This window comes from Hyla sarda (assembly GCF_029499605.1).
Source record: "Hyla sarda isolate aHylSar1 chromosome 1 unlocalized genomic scaffold, aHylSar1.hap1 SUPER_1_unloc_2, whole genome shotgun sequence".
Taxonomy (NCBI): Eukaryota; Metazoa; Chordata; class Amphibia; order Anura; family Hylidae; genus Hyla; species Hyla sarda.
The window spans coordinates 976,572-995,089 of NW_026607581.1; the positions used below are offsets into that span (position 1 = coordinate 976,572).

At 47.6% G+C, this 18,518-nt stretch overlaps 3 protein-coding genes and 1 pseudogene across 3 annotated transcripts in view; 1 reads left to right on the forward strand and 3 right to left on the reverse strand.

Annotated features, from left to right (window-relative positions):
• The window catches only part of LOC130298072 (zinc finger protein 585A-like), a 43,360-nt pseudogene extending 38,688 nt beyond the window's left edge, over positions 1 to 4,672 (reverse strand).
• LOC130298059 (zinc finger protein 436-like) overlaps positions 1 to 18,518 on the reverse strand; it is a 178,073-nt gene that overhangs the window by 127,211 nt on the left and 32,344 nt on the right. The gene's annotated exons all lie outside the window — the stretch shown is intronic.
• The window catches only part of LOC130298064 (oocyte zinc finger protein XlCOF6.1-like), a 226,534-nt gene that overhangs the window by 69,222 nt on the left and 138,794 nt on the right, over positions 1 to 18,518 (reverse strand). The gene's annotated exons all lie outside the window — the stretch shown is intronic.
• The window catches only part of LOC130298060 (oocyte zinc finger protein XlCOF7.1-like), a 201,946-nt gene that overhangs the window by 31,683 nt on the left and 151,745 nt on the right, over positions 1 to 18,518 (forward strand). The gene's annotated exons all lie outside the window — the stretch shown is intronic.

An 18,518-nucleotide genomic window follows, 5' to 3' on the forward strand; every position in this document is an offset into this window, starting at 1 on the left:
AAAATCAAAGCTCAGCCCCCCTCAACATGTTTCGCTGCTGGACGCAGCTTTGTCAAGAGGTTAATGAGTGCCGCAGCAGCGATCCCCGGGGTCCCCAGCAGCGGGACCGCGGCGATCTGACATCTTATCCCCTATCCTTTGGATAGGGGATAAGATGTCTAGGGGCGGAGTACCCCTTTAAGCCTATAACTACATTTCAAGATTAATATAAACCATTTCTAGGTTTTACAGATCTTGTTTTTGGTTCATATAGAGAAGCTTTGTTTTTGTTCTAAAACAACCAAATAATGAGGTTTGTATTTTTGAACTAGTAAAGTTCTTGTTCCTGATGTTTATGCCGACTGCTACTATCCAGCCACTTGATTAAATTAATAAAAAAAATTAAAATAAAAAACTTTGTTGTTTTCATTGTGTTTGTCTTTTGCTTAAACTGTTCAATACAGTAGACTGTTGGCTTCCCAGCCAGGAGTCCTGTGGTAATGACATGTCTGTCGCCTTTCTTTCCTTCCTGGAGTGTATAAAATACATTCGCATATTAATACAGAGGAGTCGGAAGTACAAAAACCTGCGGAGTCGGAACATTTATCTACTGACTCCACAGCCCTGCTGAGCAGGAGTGTACATGGTTGGTGGTTGAGGTACAAGAAGCTCAACAGGAGGCAAACAGAACTGTAGCATATTAAATAGCCAGGGCCCAGCAGGGAAATGTATTGCTGCTTGTTAATAATGCGGAGGAAGAGAGAGAACCCATCCTTCAAAGACACCTTCTGTTATCTGGTACATGTCTCCATGTTGTGTATTGTGTTATCCGGTACATGTCTCCATGTTGTGTACTGTATTATCTGGTATATATCTCCATGTTGTGTATTGTATTATCTGGTATATGTCTCCATGTTGTGTATTGTGTTATCTGGTATATGTCTCCATGTTGTGTATTGTGTTATCTGGTATATGTCTCCATGTTGTGTATTGTGTTATCTGGTATATGTCTCCATGTTGTGTATTGTGTTATCTGGTATATGTCTCCATGTTGTGTATTGTGTTATCTGGTATATGTCTCCATGTTGTGTATTGTGTTATCTGGTATATGTCTCCATGTTGTGTATTGTGTTATCTGGTATATGTCTCCATGTTGTGTATTGTGTTATCTGGTATATGTCTCCATGTTGTGTATTGTGTTATCTGGTATATGTCTCCATGTTGTGTACTGTATTATCTGGTATATATCTCCATGTTGTGTATCGTATTATCTGGTATATGTCTCCATGTTGTGTATCGTGTTATCTGGTATATGTCTCCATGTTGTGTATTGTGTTATCTGGTATATGTCTCCATGTTGTGTATTGTGTTATCTGGTATATGTCTCCATGTTGTGTATCGTATTATCTGGTATATGTCTCCATGTTGTGTATTGTGTTATCTGGTATATGTCTCCATGTTGTGTATTGTGTTATCTGCTATATGTCTCCATGTTGTGTATAGTGTTATCTGGTATATGTCTCCATGTTGTGTATTGTGTTATCTGGTATATGTCTCCATGTTGTGTATTGTGTTATCCGGGATATGTCTCCATGTTGTGTATCGTATTATCTGGTATATGTCTCCATGTTGTGTATTGTGTTATCTGGTATATGTCTCCATATTGTGTTATCTGGTATATGTCTCCATGTTGTGTATCGTGTTATCTGGTATATGTCTCCATGTTGTGTATTGTGTTATCTGGTATATGTCTCCATGTTGTGTATTGTGTTATCTGGTATATGTCTCCATGTTGTGTATTGTGTTATCTGGTATATGTCTCCATATTGTGTTATCTGGTATATGTCTCCATGTTGTGTATTGTGTTATCTGGTATATATGTCTCCATGTTGTGTATCGTGTTATCTGGTATATGTCTCCATGTTGTGTATCGTGTTATCTGGTATATGTCTCCATGTTGTGTATTGTGTTATCTGGTATATGTCTCCATGTTGTGTATTATGTTATCTGGTATATGTCTCCATGTTGTGTATCGTGTTATCTGGTATATGTCTCCATGTTGTGCATTGTGTTATCTGGTATATATCTCCATGTTGTGTATTGTGTTATCTGGTATATGTCTCCATGTTGTGTATTATGTTATCTGGTATATGTCTCCATGTTGTGTATCGTGTTATCTGGTATATGTCTCCATGTTGTGTATTGTGTTATCTGGTATATATCTCCATGTTGTGTATTGTGTTATCTGGTATATGTCTCCATGTTGTGTATTATGTTATCTGGTATATGTCTCCATGTTGTGTATCGTGTTATCTGGTATATGTCTCCATGTTGTGTATTGTGTTATCTGGTATATGTCTCCATGTTGTGTATTGTGTTATCTGGTATATGTCTCCATGTTGTGTATTGTGTTATCTGGTATATGTCTCCATGTTGTGCATTGTGTTATCTGGTATATGTCTCCATGTTGTGTATTGTGTTATCTGGTATATATCTCCATGTTGTGTATTGTGTTATCTGGTGTATGTCTCCATGTTGTGTACTGTGTTATCTGGTATATGTCTCCATGTTGTGTATCGTGTTATCTGGTATATGTCTCCCTGTTGTGTATTGTGTTATCTGGTATATGTCTCCATGTTGTGTATTGTGTTATCTGGTATATGTCTCCATGTTGTGTGTTGTGTTATCTGGTATATGTCTCCATGTTGTGTATCGTGTTATCTGGTATATGTCTCCATGTTGTGTATTGTGTTATCTGGTATATGTCTCCATGTTGTGTATTGTGTTATCTGGTATATGTCTCCATGTTGTGTATTGTGTTATCTGGTATATGTCTCCATGTTGTGTATTGTGTTATCTGGTATATGTCTCCATGTTGTGTATTGTGTTATCTGGTACATGTCTCCATGTTGTGTATTGTGTTATCTGGTATATGTCTCCATGTTGTATATTGTGTTATCTGGTATATATCTCCATGTTGTATATTGTGTTATCTGATATATGTCTCCATGTTGTGTATTGTATTATCTGGTATATGTCTCCATGTTGTGTATTGTGTTATCTGGTATATATGTCTCCATGTTGTGTATTGTGTTATCTGGTATATGTCTCCATGTTGTGTACTGTGTTATCTGGTATATATCTCCATGTTGTGTATTGTGTTATCTGGTATATGTCTCCATGTTGTGTATCGTGTTATCTGGTATATGTCTCCATGTTGTGTATTGTGTTATCTAGTATATGTCTCCATGTTGTGTATCGTGTTATCTGGTATATGTCTCCATGTTGTGTATTGTGTTATCTGGTATATGTCTCCATGTTGTGTATTGTGTTATCTGGTATATGTCTCCATGTTGTGTATTGTGTTATCTAGTATATGTCTCCATGTTGTGTATCGTGTTATCTAGTATATGTCTCCATGTTGTGTATCGTGTTATCTGGTATATGTCTCCATGTTGTGTATTGTGTTATCTGGTATATGTCTCCATGTTGTGTATTGTGTTATCTGGTATATATCTCCATGTTGTGTATTGTGTTATCTGGTATATGTATCCATGTTGTGTATTGTGTTATCTAGTATATGTCTCCATGTTGTGTATTGTATTATCTAGTATATGTCTTATTGTTTTCTATACTATTCTCTAGATTCATATTAGTTTGCATTTTAGCTAAATGTAGGAAAGACTAACAGGACACAGAGCTTAAAGAATACACAAACAATTATTTTGGCCGGTGACTGAATAGAATCTGTGACCCTTCTCTATATTTAGTGGTCACTACTTACCTGGGTGGTTACTTGTAGAAATGTCCTCCTTATACTGCTCATCACCGCTCACATCTGTCTCTTCTTCTACTTTTACTATTATGTCTGGAGCGTTAATATAGATCAGATCTTTCCTTGTAGGAATGTCCTCCTTATACTGCTCATCACCGCTCACATCTGTCTCTGCTTCTTCTTCCTTTATATCTGTAGCATTAATATAGATCAGATCTTTCTCTGTGGAAATGTCCTCCTTATACTGCTCATCACCACCCACATCTGTCTCTTCTTCTTTTATCTCTGTAGCATTAATGTGGATCAGATCTTTCCCTTTAGGAATATTTTCCTTATACTGCTCATCACTGCTCACATCTGTCTCATCTTCTTCCTTTATGTCTGTAGCATTATTATAGATCAGATCTTTCTCTGTAAGAATGTCCTCCTTATACTGCTCATCACCGCTCACATATGCCTCTAGAGCATTAATATTCTTCCGATCTTCTCCCTAATTCATAAAATGTAGAACAAAAATTATAAAAGTCATCAGACAAAAGAAAGAGTCACGTGGGATGTTATAGATGAGGAGACATGGAGGGTGAGGGGACTGACCACAAGAGCTTCACAGCCCTTCTACAGATCATAGGGAATATCTCCATCTACCTGATCATCCTGTGGAAGAAGAGGACGGGGACACCTCTCTGGTGCTGTTCTCTTACTGGTTCTGACTGTAGGGAACACATACAGAGACTGAATTCATTCTTTACATACAAATAATGAGAGGACGTGTGTATATAGTCATGTCTATTACCTGGTGATGTGAGGGGCTGCTGATCCTCCATCATGACCTGATCCTTGTACTGATCCTTGTGTCCTTCTACATACTCCCACTCCTCCATGGAGAAATAGACCGCCACGTCCTGATACCTTATAGGAACCTGACACATAATGATACAGTCATCACCCCGACCCCTCCAGTAGTGTTACTGTATAATGTCCCAGCATTCCCAGCAGTGTCACCTCTCCAGTCATCACCAGACCCCTCCATTACTGTATAATGTCCCAGCAGTGTCACCTCTCCAGTCATCACCAGACCCCTCCATTACTGTATAATGTCCCAGCAGTGTCACCTCTCCAGTCATCACCAGACCCCTCCATTACTGTATAATGTCCCAGCAGTGTCACCTCTCCAGTCATCACCAGACCCCTCCATTACTGTATAATGTCCCAGCAGTGTCACCACTCCAGTCATCCCCAGACCCCTCCATTACTGTATAATGTCCCAGCAGTGTCACCTCTCCAGTCATCACCAGACCCCTCCATTACTGTATAATGTCCCAGCATTCCCAGCAGTGTCACCTCTCCAGTCATCACCAGACCCCTCCATTACTGTATAATGTCCCAGCAGTGTCACCTCTCCAGTCATCACCAGACCCCTCCATTACTGTATAATGTCCCAGCAGTGTAACCTCTCCAGTCATCCCCAGACCCCTCCATTACTGTATAATGTCCCAGCAGTGTCACCTCTCCAGTCATCACCAGACCCCTCCATTACTGTATAATGTCCCAGCAGGGTCACCTCTCCAGTCATCACCAGACCCCTCCATTACTGTATAATGTCCCAGCAGTGTCACCTCTCCAGTCATCACCAGACCCCTCCATTACTGTATAATGTCTCAGCAGTGTCACCTCTCCAGTCATCACCAGACCCCTCCATTACTGTATAATGTCCCAGCAGTGTCACCTCTCCAGTCATCACCAGACCCCTCCATTACTGTATAATGTCCCAGCAGTGTCACCTCTCCAGACATCACCAGACCCCTCCATTACTGTATAATGTCCCAGCAGTGTCACCTCTCCAGTCATCACCAGACCCCTCCATTACTGTATAATGTCCCAGCAGTGTCACCTCTCCAGTCATCACCAGACCCCTCCATTCCTGTATAATGTCCCAGCAGTGTCACCTCTCCAGTCATCACCAGACCCCTCCATTACTGTATAATGTCCCAGCAGGGTCACCTCTCCAGTCATCACCAGACCCCTCCATTACTGTATAATGTCCCAGCAGTGTCACCTCTCCAGTCATCACCAGACCCCTCCATTACTGTATAATGTCCCAGCAGTGTCACCTCTCCAGTCATCACGAGACCCTTCCATTACTGTATAATGTCCCAGCAGGGTCACCTCTCCAGTCATCACCAGACCCCTCCATTACTGTATAATGTCCCAGCAGGGTCACCTCTCCAGTCATCACCAGACCCCTCCATTACTGTATAATGTCCCAGCAGTGTCACCTCTCCAGTCATCACCAGACCCCTCCATTACTGTATAATGTCCCAGCAGTGTCACCTCTCCAGTCATCACCAGACCCCTCCATTACTGTATAATGTCCCAGCAGTGTCACCTCTCCAGTCATCACCAGACCCCTCCATTACTGTATAATGTCCCAGCAGGGTCACCTCTCCAGTCATCACCAGACCCCTCCATTACTGTATAATGTCCCAGCAGGGTCACCTCTCCAGTCATCACCAGACCCCTCCATTACTGTATAATGTCCCAGCATTCCCAGCAGTGTCACCTCTCCAGTCATCACCAGACCCCTCCATTACTGTATAATGTCCCAGGAGTGTCACCTCTCCAGTCATCACCAGACCCCTCCATTACTGTATAATGTCCCAGCAGTGTCACCTCTCCAGTCATCACCAGACCCCTCCATTACTGTATAATGTCCCAGCAGTGTCACCACTCCAGTCATCCCCAGACCCCTCCATTACTGTATAATGTCCCAGCAGTGTCACCTCTCCAGTCATCACTAGACCCCTCCATTACTGTATAATGTCCCAGCAGTGTCACCTCTCCAGTCATCACCAGACCCCTCCATTACTGTATAATGTCCCAGCATTCCCAGCAGTGTCACCTCTCCAGTCATCACCAGACCCCTCCATTACTGTATAATGTCCCAGCATTCCCAGCAGTGTCACCTCTCCAGTCATCACCAGACCCCTCCATTACTGTATAATGTCCCAGCAGTGTCACCTCTCCAGTCATCACCAGACCCCTCCATTACTGTATAATGTCCCAGCAGTGTCACCTCTCCAGACATCACCAGACCCCTCCATTACTGTATAATGTCCCAGCAGTGTCACCTCTCCAGTCATCACCAGACCCCTCCATTACTGTATAATGTCCCAGCAGTGTCACCTCTCCAGTCATCCCCAGACCCCTCCATTACTGTATAATGTCCCAGCAGTGTCACCTCTCCAGTCATCACCAGACCCCTCCATTACTGTATAATGTCCCAGCAGGGTCACCTCTCCAGTCATCACCAGACCCCTCCATTACTGTATAATGTCCCAGCAGTGTCACCTCTCCAGTCATCACCAGACCCCTCCATTACTGTATAATGTCCCAGCAGTGTCACCTCTCCAGTCATCACCAGACCCCCCCCCCATTACTGTATAATGTCCCAGCAGTGTCACCTCTCCAGTCATCACCAGACCCCTCCATTCCTGTATAATGTCCCAGCAGTGTCACCTCTCCAGTCATCACCAGACCCCTCCATTACTGTATAATGTCCCAGCAGGGTCACCCCTCCAGTCATCACCAGACCCCTCCATTACTGTATAATGTCCCAGCATTCCCAGCAGTGTCACCTCTCCAGTCATCACCAGACCCCTCCATTACTGTATAATGTCCCAGCAGGGTCACCTCTCCAGTCATCACCAGACCCCTCCATTACTGTATAATGTCCCAGCAGTGTCACCTCTCCAGTCATCACCAGACCCCTCCATTACTGTATAATGTCCCAGCATTCCCAGCAGTGTCACCTCTCCAGTCATCACCAGACCCCTCCATTACTGTATAATGTCCCAGCAGTGTCACCTCTCCAGTCATCACCAGACCCCTCCATTACTGTATAATGTCCCAGCAGTGTCACCTCTCCAGTCATCACCAGACCCCTCCATTACTGTATAATGTCCCAGCAGTGTCACCTCTCCAGTCATCACCAGACCCCTCCATTACTGTATAATATCCCAGCAGTGTCACCTCTCCAGTCATCACCAGACCCCTCCATTACTGTATAATATCCCAGCAGTGTCACCTCTCCAGTCATCACCAGACCCCTCCATTACTGTATAATGTCCCAGCAGTGTCACCTCTCCAGTCATCACCATACCCCTCCATTACTGTATAATGTCCCAGCAGTGTCACCTCTCCAGTCATCACCAGACCCCTCCATTACTGTATAATGTCCCAGCAGTGTCACCTCTCCAGTCATCACCAGACCCCTCCATTACTGTATAATGTCCCAGCAGTGTCACCTCTCCAGTCATCACCAGACCCCTCCATTACTGTATAATGTCCCAGCAGTGTCACCTCTCCAGTCATCACCAGACCCCTCCATTACTGTATAATGTCCCAGCAGTGTCACCTCTCCAGTCATCACCAGACCCCTCCATTACTGTATAATGTCCCAGCAGTGTCACCTCTCCAGTCATCACCAGACCCCTCCATTACTGTATAATGTCCCAGCAGGGTCACCTCTCCAGTCATCACCAGACCCCTCCATTACTGTATAATGTCCCAGCAGTGTCACCTCTCCAGTCAGCAGCTCCATCATCTTGTTGATGAGTTCTCGGATCTTCTGTTCATCCATTTCCTCATGTATCAGGGAGTGAGGTGGGGGCCCCAGGATTGGGCTCAGGGTTTCTCCCCATCCTTCACACACAGAGGCCTGACAGCGCCCACTAGAGGACTTCTTCACTACTGTGTAATCCTGTGTATGGAGAGACACATTAATATCACTACATAAATTCCCAGAATCCCTCACCTCTCCAGTCATATCCATCTGTTATTACATAGATAAGAATGAGGTCATGTGACATCACTCCCAGAATCCCTCACCTCTCCAGTCATATCCATCTGTTATTACATAGATAAGAATGAGGTCATGTGACATCACTCCCAGAATCCCTCACCTCTCCAGTTAGCCGGAAGAGTATCTGTAGGGTGAGGTTTATGATCCTGTCGGCCATCTTGTTCCTGTCTCTCTCCATGGTTGATGGGTCATCCAGGAGAATTCTCTTATATAGAAGATATCAGCAGAGGATCCTGGATTGGAGAAACCTGAAGGGAAGAAGAGGAGATGATGATAAACCGCACCAGATTCTATAGAGAAATAAAATCCATTTCCTGGAGATAATCTGGGGAAACATCTGAGGAGACATTATAGTCACAATCATGGAGGCTGTAAACCTAGTCAGGGGATCCATCATAGTCTGGAGCGGAGTCATGGGGGATGGGTAGAATATGGAGACAGGAATCCACCCTCCATGTTATCCAGGTAATACCAGAAGCCGCGAGTGGTGAGAAGAGGGAAATGGTGGACAAAGTGTCTGAGGACTCTTCATCATCCAGTAGATGTGACCTGTCATGGTCGGAGGTCAGGAGGTCACTGTCCTATGTCACACACCTTCTCTTACCATCCTATTTTAACTATAGTCAGTTATCCTGATGCCAACTAGGTGTTTACCCTGAACACTGGAGGGCGCTAAATATCAGGACTCCAGACAATGAACAGTTACACATATAAGGGATTTGGTGACACCGCACTGGAATCATTGATAAAGGGATCATCCATCTGGGATATTTCCACACACGATCGAGAACTTTTGCGTCCTACTAATCCCAAGGATTTCCTCACATTATCACCTTCTATTATATACATACGTATGCGCTTATTGTGAGCGGCTTTACCTCATCTCACCTTCTCTCATAGTGGACTGAGGACATCTACACCTGATATTCCTTCATTGTATGTATCCCACTGCGAACAAACCATTGTGCCTCCCTTCAGGGGGTGTAAAGACCTTCACTCAGAGCAAACATGGCGGAAACATTATAACAACGAGACACAAACAAACCATTGTGCCTCCCCTCAGGGGGTGTAAAGACCTTCACTCAGAGCAAACATGGCGGAAACATTATAACAACGAGACACAAACAAACCATTGTGCCTCCCCGCAGGGGTGTAAAGACCTTCACTCAGAGCAAACATGGCGGAAACATTACAACAACGAGACACAAACAAACCATTGTGCCTCCCCCTCAGGGGTGTAAAGACCTTCACTCAGAGCAAACATGGCGGAAACATTACAACAACGAGACACAAACAAACCATTGTGCCTCCCCTCAGGGGTGTAAAGACCTTCACTCAGAGCAAACATGGCGGAAACATTACAACAACGAGACACAAACAAACCATTGTGCCTCCCCCTCAGGGGTGTAAAGACCTTCACTCAGAGCAAACATGGCGGAAACATTACAACAACAAGACACAAACAAACCATTGTGCCTCCCCTCAGGGGTGTAAAGACCTTCACTCAGAGCAAACATGGCGGAAACATTACAACAATGAGACACAAACAAACCATTGTGCCTCCCCTCAGGGGTGTAAAGACCTTCACTCAGAGCAAACATGGCAGAAACATTACAACAATGAGACACAAACAAACCATTGTGCCTCCCCTCAGGGGTGTAAAGACTTTTGTGACACGGTCACATGACACTTCCCTGTGCTTTTCGTACTTTAGTTCACATAAAGCTTTGGTGGGATCATAGGTGAATGGATCCGCGTCACACTGGGAATTATTGTCCAGAATCCGGGCAGAAAGCCAATCTGGTCTCCAGGGTTGGGACGACACTATGTCGGGAGTTTGAATCCTGATGTGGATGTTGTCCCTCCAGGTGCCCACGTTATGGATCCTTTTCATCTGGAACACGTTGTTTGTGGTAACAAAGGGGATGGAACAGAGGGGCCCCAAGCAGAGAAGGCTGAGGGAGAAGCCTCTGAGGAGAGACCACATGTTACCACTGTGCCGGCTGTGCGGCCGTAAGGAAGGAGGTAGAAGCAGCCACCGGGACCACAGCGGCGGCCATCTTAGATTGCTGTATGGAAGAAATGGCTAATACCCAGAGAAGAAATTAACCAGATGACAGGATGGGCGGGGAGGTGACCTGCAGCCCTTCACTATACAAACACGCCCCTTCCATAGATCTGCATTGAGAGGGCGTGACAGAACGAGGGGCGGGGCTTTGCCAGCACAACCCCCGCTCCAATCGTTCTGAACACTGGGGCAGCAGAGTACCCCTTTATTGGGTTAATCATTAGCGGCGAGTCCTGGCTGCTTATAGCTCCTAAGCTCTAAATCCCATATGGGGCGCAGGGCGTAAATTAGGGCTGGGCGTTATACCGGTTCATACCAAATACCGACATTTTTGTGCTGCACGATATGAATTTTAACCCATTCCGCAATACCGGTTGGGCCCCTCCCCCTCGGGAGAGTAATGAATGAATGAACCCAGCGCAGCGCTGTCCCCACATCGGGGAACTAATCAACAGTCACCCGCGAGCGCTGTTCTGCCCCCCAATTAATTATCAGCCCAGCGCTGTCCCCATCGGGGTAAATACTGATATGTCACCCGCATGCGCTGCCCTCCTCATTCTCCTGTTTGTTGCAGCCGCCGGCGCTGACACTCTATACCAGTGGTCTTCAACCTGCCGACGGCTGTCCGGGCATGCTGGGAGTTGTAGTTTTGCAACATCTGGAGGTCGGCAGGTTGAAGACCACTGCTCTATACTGTGTGGTATCCCTATGCCCGGGCTGCAAAAAGTAAACAAAATAAACTTTAACTCACCTCCCGTTGGTCCGGTACCGGCCTCATCTGCTTCCTAGTGAATGGAACGTCGGACAGCCGTCAGCCTATCACCGGCCACTTATATGCTGAGCCCACTGTCATGTAAGAAGCCGCCCAGAGCTCCTTACATGACAGTGGGCTCAGCCTATCAGCGGCCAAGGCGGAACATCGCTGCGGCCGGTGATAGGCTGACGGCTGTCCGACGTTCCCGTCCCTAGCGTAAGGCCGACGTCGGAACATGCGTGAGTTTATTTTGTTTACCTTGTGTCAGCGCCGGCAGCCGCAACAAACAGCACGAGGAGGGCAGCGGGTGACATGTGATGGGGGCAGCGCTGGGCTGATAATTTTTGTTGGGGGGCGGGGGGGCAGAATAGCGCAGTGCTGGGCTAATTAATTTTTGTTGGGGGGGGGGGCAGAATAGCGTAGCGCTGGGCTGATAATTAATTTGGGGGGGGGGGAGGAAATACCGTTATATACCGTGGAACCGCCGAAAGTTACAAAAATACCGTGATACGCAGATTTGGTCATACCGCCCAGCCCTAGCGTAAATGTGCAGCATGTTCATAAAGGAGTTTTGTAGGGACCCCCTGCGATCTCTTGTACAGGGCCGCGACAGTCCACAGGAAGGGGGCGAGCCAACCCCTGCACGGAGTGGCGGCCAAAACGCCCCCACCATGTATCCCATAGAAATACAGGGAGGAAGTGCTTCGGCAGCGGCTTCCTGCGAACTGATGGGGACCCGTACAGGAGATCGCGGGGGATCCCAGCAGTTGGACACCCGCAATCTATAACTAATGTTATTTTTCACTGACCTAGTCCTTTAAGGGTTAATAACATCCCCAATAATCCTGATCTGATGGTGACCGCACACACATACCTGTATCTGTAGAGGAGCCGTGTGCTTACAGGACCTGCGATGATGTCACCATCATGTGATCAGTCACATGGAGGAGGAGGAGTCACATGATCAGGGGCTGCTGCTCTGAGAGATCTCCACACACAACACAACGGCAGTGACTGCCCCACCAGGACCTGCTCTATATCTGCTACATGCTGGAGGTGTAGGACCTGTGATGATGTCACAATCATGTGACCAGTACATTTGGGGGCAAAGTTTAGCAGTATAGAAGTAACTGTGGATGAAGGACCTGTAGGGAGGATCATGTGACATTAGTGGGCGGGGTTGAGCAATTCAGGACATAAGAGATTGTAGTTGAAGGACCTGTGATGATGGTCATGTGACAGCAGAGTCCTGCATACACTGAGCAGATGAGCCTAGAGCAGCAGCCCCTGATCATGTGACTCCTCCTCCTCCATGTGACTGATCACATGACGGTGACATCATCGCAGGTCCTGTAAGTACACGGCTCCTCTACAGATACAGGTATGTGTGTTCTCTCCCTGTCAGGATTCTCTTACGTCCCCCCAGCAGCACAGATGGTATATTCCTCCCCCCGCACACTGGTATGACCCATGCATTGTACTGACAATAAAACCTTACAAGGGTTAATCGCACCCCCTCCCCTATATAGAGGCCGATCCCCTCATCCTGTGATTTCTCCTTTGGGGATTATTTTTATGTATTTTTGTGTTTTTACTATAATATTATTTTATCTTTGCTCCTGGTGAGAGAAGGGTTAATATATTGTCTTGTTTCTGCTGCTGTTTGTGTTATTCCGCCATCTTTTCTCATTTCCTATAGCTCCGCCCAGTTGGCCCCCAGCTAGAAGCCCCGCCCTCCTGTCCTTGTGGCCCTATTCCTGTTATGTCTTTACCTCTAATATGTCAGGTTCTTCTTCTCCTTCTGGTTCTCTCCCCGCGGTGTCCACATGTCTCCCCGGCCGCCGCCATCTTGTAGAAGGAGGTTTATGGAGAACTGGGCCGACTCCTCTGTGGATCCAGGCTCTGCCGACACGCCCCCTCCCATAGACATGAATGGAGGGGGTGTGGCTGTGACATCATGAGGGGGTGTGGCTGTGACATCAAGAGGGGGTGTGGCTGTGAGATCATGAGGGGGTGTGGCTTTAATGTCACGAGAGTGTGTGTCTGTGACGTCACGAGGGTGTGTGGCTGTGACATCACGAGGGGGAGTGGCTGTGACATCACGAGGGGGAGTGGCTGTGACATCACGAGGGGGTGTGGCTGTGACATCATGAGGGGGTGTGGCTGTGACATCATGAGGGGGTGTGGCTGTGACATCATGAGAGGGTGTGGCTGTGTCAGCATGAGGGGGTGTGGCTGTGACATCACAAGGGGGTGTGGCTGTGACTTCACGAGAGGGTGTGGCTGTGACATCACAAGGGGGTGTGGCTGTGACTTCACGAGGGGGTGTGGCTGTGATATCATGAGGGTGTGTGGCTGTGACATCATGAGGGGGTTTGGCTGTGACATCACGAGGGGGTGTGGCTGTGACGTGACACAATGAACCCCTATAAAGGTGACTCCGCCCCCAGACACCAGAGTGTTCTCTGCTATATTGCTGGGTCATGTGATTGGTCGTCCATTCCCGCCTTATGCTCCTCCCCCCTTGTTTCCCTTCACCCTCTATCCTCCCTTTTCCTTCTCTTTTCTTTTCGTTTACCTTCTTGTCTTTCTTTTCGTGTTCTCGGTGTTTGTTCTTCTGTATTTGATTCTTTGCCGCCAAAGATTCTGAAAGATTTTCTGGTAAATTTCCGAGGACGTCATCATAGAGGAGAACTCATCCGAAATCATTGTGACTATAATGTCTCCTCAGATGTTTCCCCAGATTATCTCCAGGAAATGGGTTTTATTTCTCCATAGAATCTGGTGCGGTTTATCATCGTCTCCTCTTCTTCCCTTCAGGTTTCTCCAATCCAGGATCCTCTGCTGATATCTTCTATATAAGAGAATTCTCCTGGATGACCCATCAACCATGGAGAGAGACAGGAACAAGATGGCCGACAGGATCATAAACCTCACCCTACAGATACTCTTCCGGCTTACTGGAGAGGTGAGGGATTCTGGGAGTGATGTCACATGACCTCATTCTTATCTATGTAATAACAGATGGATATGACTGGAGAGGTGAGGGATGCTGGGAGTGATGTCACATGACCTCATTCTTATCTATGGAATAACAGATGGATATGACTGGAGAGGTGAGGGATTCTGGGAGTGATGTCACATGACCTCATTCTTATCTATGTAATAACAGATGGATATGACTGGAGAGGTGAGGGATTCTGGGAATGATGTCTCATGACCTCATTCTTATCTATGTAATAACAGATGGATATGACTGGAGAGGTGAGGGATTCTGGGAGTGATGTCACATGACCTCATTCTTATCTATATAATAACAGATGGATATGACTGGAGAGGTGAGGGATTCTGGGAATGTATGTAGTGATATTAATGTGTCTCTCCATACACAGGATTACACAGTAGTGAAGAAGTCCTCTAGTGGGCGCTGTCGGGCCCCTGTGTGTGAAGGATGGGGAAAAACCCTGAGCCCAATCCCGGGGCCCCCACCTCACTCCCTGATACATGAGGAAATGGATGAACAGAAGATCCTAGAACTCATCAACAAGATGATGGAGCTGCTGACTGGAGAGGTGACCCTGCTGGGACATTATACAGTAATGGAGGGGTCTGGTGATGACTGGAGAGGTGACCCTGCTGGGACATTATACAGTAATGGAGGGGTCTGGTGATGACTGGAGAGGTGACACTGCTGGGACATTATACAGTAATGGAGGGGTCTGGTGATGTCTGGAGAGGTGACACTGCTGGGACATTATACAGTAATGGAGGGGTCTGGTGATGACTGGAGAGGTGACACTGCTAGGAATGCTGGGACATTATACAGTAATGGAGGGGTCTGGTGATGACTGGAGAGGTGACACTGCTGGGACATTATACAGTAATGGAGGGGTCTGGGGATGACTGGAGAGGTGACCCTGCTGGGACATTATACAGTAATGGAGGGGTCTGGTGATGACTGGAGAGGTGACACTGCTGGGACATTATACAGTAATGGAGGGGTCTGGTGATGACTGGAGAGGTGACACTGCTGGGACATTATACAGTAATGGAGGGGTCTGGTGATGACTGGAGAGGTGACCCTGCTGGGACATTATACAGTAATGGAGGGGTCTGGTGATGACTGGAGAGGTGACACTGCTGGGACATTATACAGTAATGGAGGGGTCTGGTGATGACTGGAGAGGTGACCCTGCTGGGACATTATACAGTAATTGAGGGGTCTGGTGATGACTGGAGAGGTGACACTGCTGGGACATTATACAGGAATGGAGGGGTCTGGTGATGACTGGAGAGGTGACACTGCTGGGACATTATACAGTAATGGAGGGGTCTGGTGATGACTGGAGAGGTGACACTGCTGGGACATTATACAGTAATGGAGGGGTCTGGTGATGACTGGAGAGGGGACCCTGCTGGGAATGCTGGGACATTATACAGTAATGGAGGGGTCTGGTGATGACTGGAGAGGTGACACTGCTGGGACATTATACAGTAATGGAGGGATCTGGTGATGACTGGAGAGGTGACACTGCTGGGAATGCTGGGACATTATACAGTAATGGAGGGGTCTGGTGATGACTGGAGAGGTGACCCTGCTGGGACATTATACAGTAATGGAGGGGTCTGGTGATGACTGGAGAGGTGACACTGCTGGGACATTATACAGTAATGGAGGGGTCTGGTGATGACTGGAGAGGTGACACTGCTGGGACATTATACAGTAATGGAGGGGTCTGGTGATGACAGGAGAGGTGACACTGCTGGGACATTATACTGTAATGGAGGGGTCTGGTGATGACTGGAGAGGTGACCCTGCTGGGACATTATACAGTAATGGAGGGGTCTGGTGATGACTGGAGAGGTGACACTGCTGGGAATGCTGGGACATTATACAGTAATGGAGGGGTCTGGTGATGACTAGAGAGGTGACACTGCTGGGACATTATACAGTAATGGAGGGGTCTGGTGATGACTGGAGAGGTGACACTGCTGGGAATGCTGGGACATTATACAGTAATGGAGGGGTCTGGTGATGACTGGAGAGGTGACACTGCTGGGAATGCTGGGACATTATACAGTAACACCACTGGAGGGGTCGGGGTGATGTCTGTATCATTATGTGTCAGGTTCCTATAAGGTGTCAGGACGTGGCGGTCTATTTCTCCATGGAGGAGTGGGAGTATGTAGAAGGACACAAGGATCAGTACAAGGATCAGGTCATGATGGAGGATCAGCAGCCCCTCACATCACCAGGTAATAGACATGACTATATACACACGTCCTCTCATTATTTGTATGTAAAGAATGAATTCAGTCTCTGTATGTGTTCCCTACAGTCAGATCCAGTAAGAGAACAGCAGCAGAGAGGTGTCCCCGTCCTCTTCTTCCACAGGATGATCAGGTAGATGGAGATATTCCCTATGATCTGTAGAAGGGCTGTGAAGCTCTTGTGGTCAGTCCCCTCACCCTCCATGACTCCTCATCTCCTGCTCATCTATAACATCCCATGTGACTTCTCCTACTGTCTGATGACTTTTACTATATTTCTTTCACATCTTATGAATCAGGGAGAAGATCTGAACAATATTAATGCTCCAGAGACACATGTGAGTGGTGATGAGCAGTATAAGGAGAACATTCCGACAGGAAAAGATCTGAACAATATTAATGCTACAGATATGAAGGAAGAAGAAGAGACAGATGTGAGCAGTGATGAGCAGTATAAGGAGGACATTCCTACAGGTAACCGCCCAGGTGAGTAGTAACAACTTAATATAGAGCAGAGTCACAGATTCTTCTGCTGTAATAATTGTGTAGAATTCTTTAATCTCTCTGTCCTGTCTCTTCCTGTATATTCTTCTATTCAGCCAAAATGCAAACTAATGTGAAACTACAGCTGGAATATGGACAAGAAATATCCCTATGTGTACGAGGCCATCACACCCGCTCCCATAGACTTGCACTGAGGGGGCACGATGTGACATCATGACCCCCGCAGCCCACACCCAGCGTTTGGAACTAAATGTTCTGACCGCTGGGGCAGTGGAGTACCCCTTTAATCTCCCTGTCCATTCTCCCTCTGCGGCAGAACAGCTCATGTCCATGTATCAGAGATCTCGAAGAGCTCTTATCTTTCACTATTCTAGTTGACACCATTCAGATAGATCACTATTTTGGGACCCTTTGAGGAGGCCTTCTGTCAGATTGTCGCCCTGCCTTTCATTCCCCCCTCACGCCTCCCATGCCTCCCTCACCTCCCATGCCTCCCTCACCTCTTATGCCTCCCTCTTCTCCCATGCCCCCCTCGCCTCCCATGCCTCCCTCGCCTCTTATGCCTCCCTCACCTCCCATGCCTCCCTCGCCTCTTATGCCTCCCTCACCTCTTATGCCTCCCTCACCTCCCATGCCCCCCTCGCCTCCCATGCCTCCCTCGCCTCTTATGCCTCCCCTCACCTCCCATGCCTCCCTCGCCTCTTATGCCTCCCTCACCTCTTATGCCTCCCTCACCTCCCATGCCCCCCTCGCCTCCCATGCCTCCCTCGCCTCTTATGCCTCCCCTCACCTCCCATGCCTCCCTCGCCTCTTATGCCTCCCTCACCTCTTATGCCTCCCTCACCTCCCATGCCCCCCTCGCCTCCCATGCCTCCCTCGCCTCTTATGCCTCCCTCACCCCCATGCCTCCCTCGCCTCTTATGCCTCCCTCACCTCCCATGCTCCCCTCACCTCCCATGCCTCCCTCGCCTCCCATGCCTCCCTCGCCTCTTATGCCTCCCTCGCCTCCCATGCCTCCCTCGCCTCTTATGCCTCCCTCACCTCCCATGCTCCCCTCACCTCCCATGCCTCCCTCGCCTCCCATGCCTCCCTCGCCTCTTATGCCTCCCTCGCCTCCCATGCCTCCCTCGCCTCTTATGCCTCCCTCACCTCCCATGCTCCCCTCACCTCCCATGCCCCCCTCGCCTCCCATGCCTCCCTCGCCTCTTATGCCTCCCCTCACCTCCCATGCCTCCCTCGCCTCTTATGCCTCCCTCACCTCTTATGCCTCCCTCACCTCCCATGCCCCCCTCGCCTCCCATGCCTC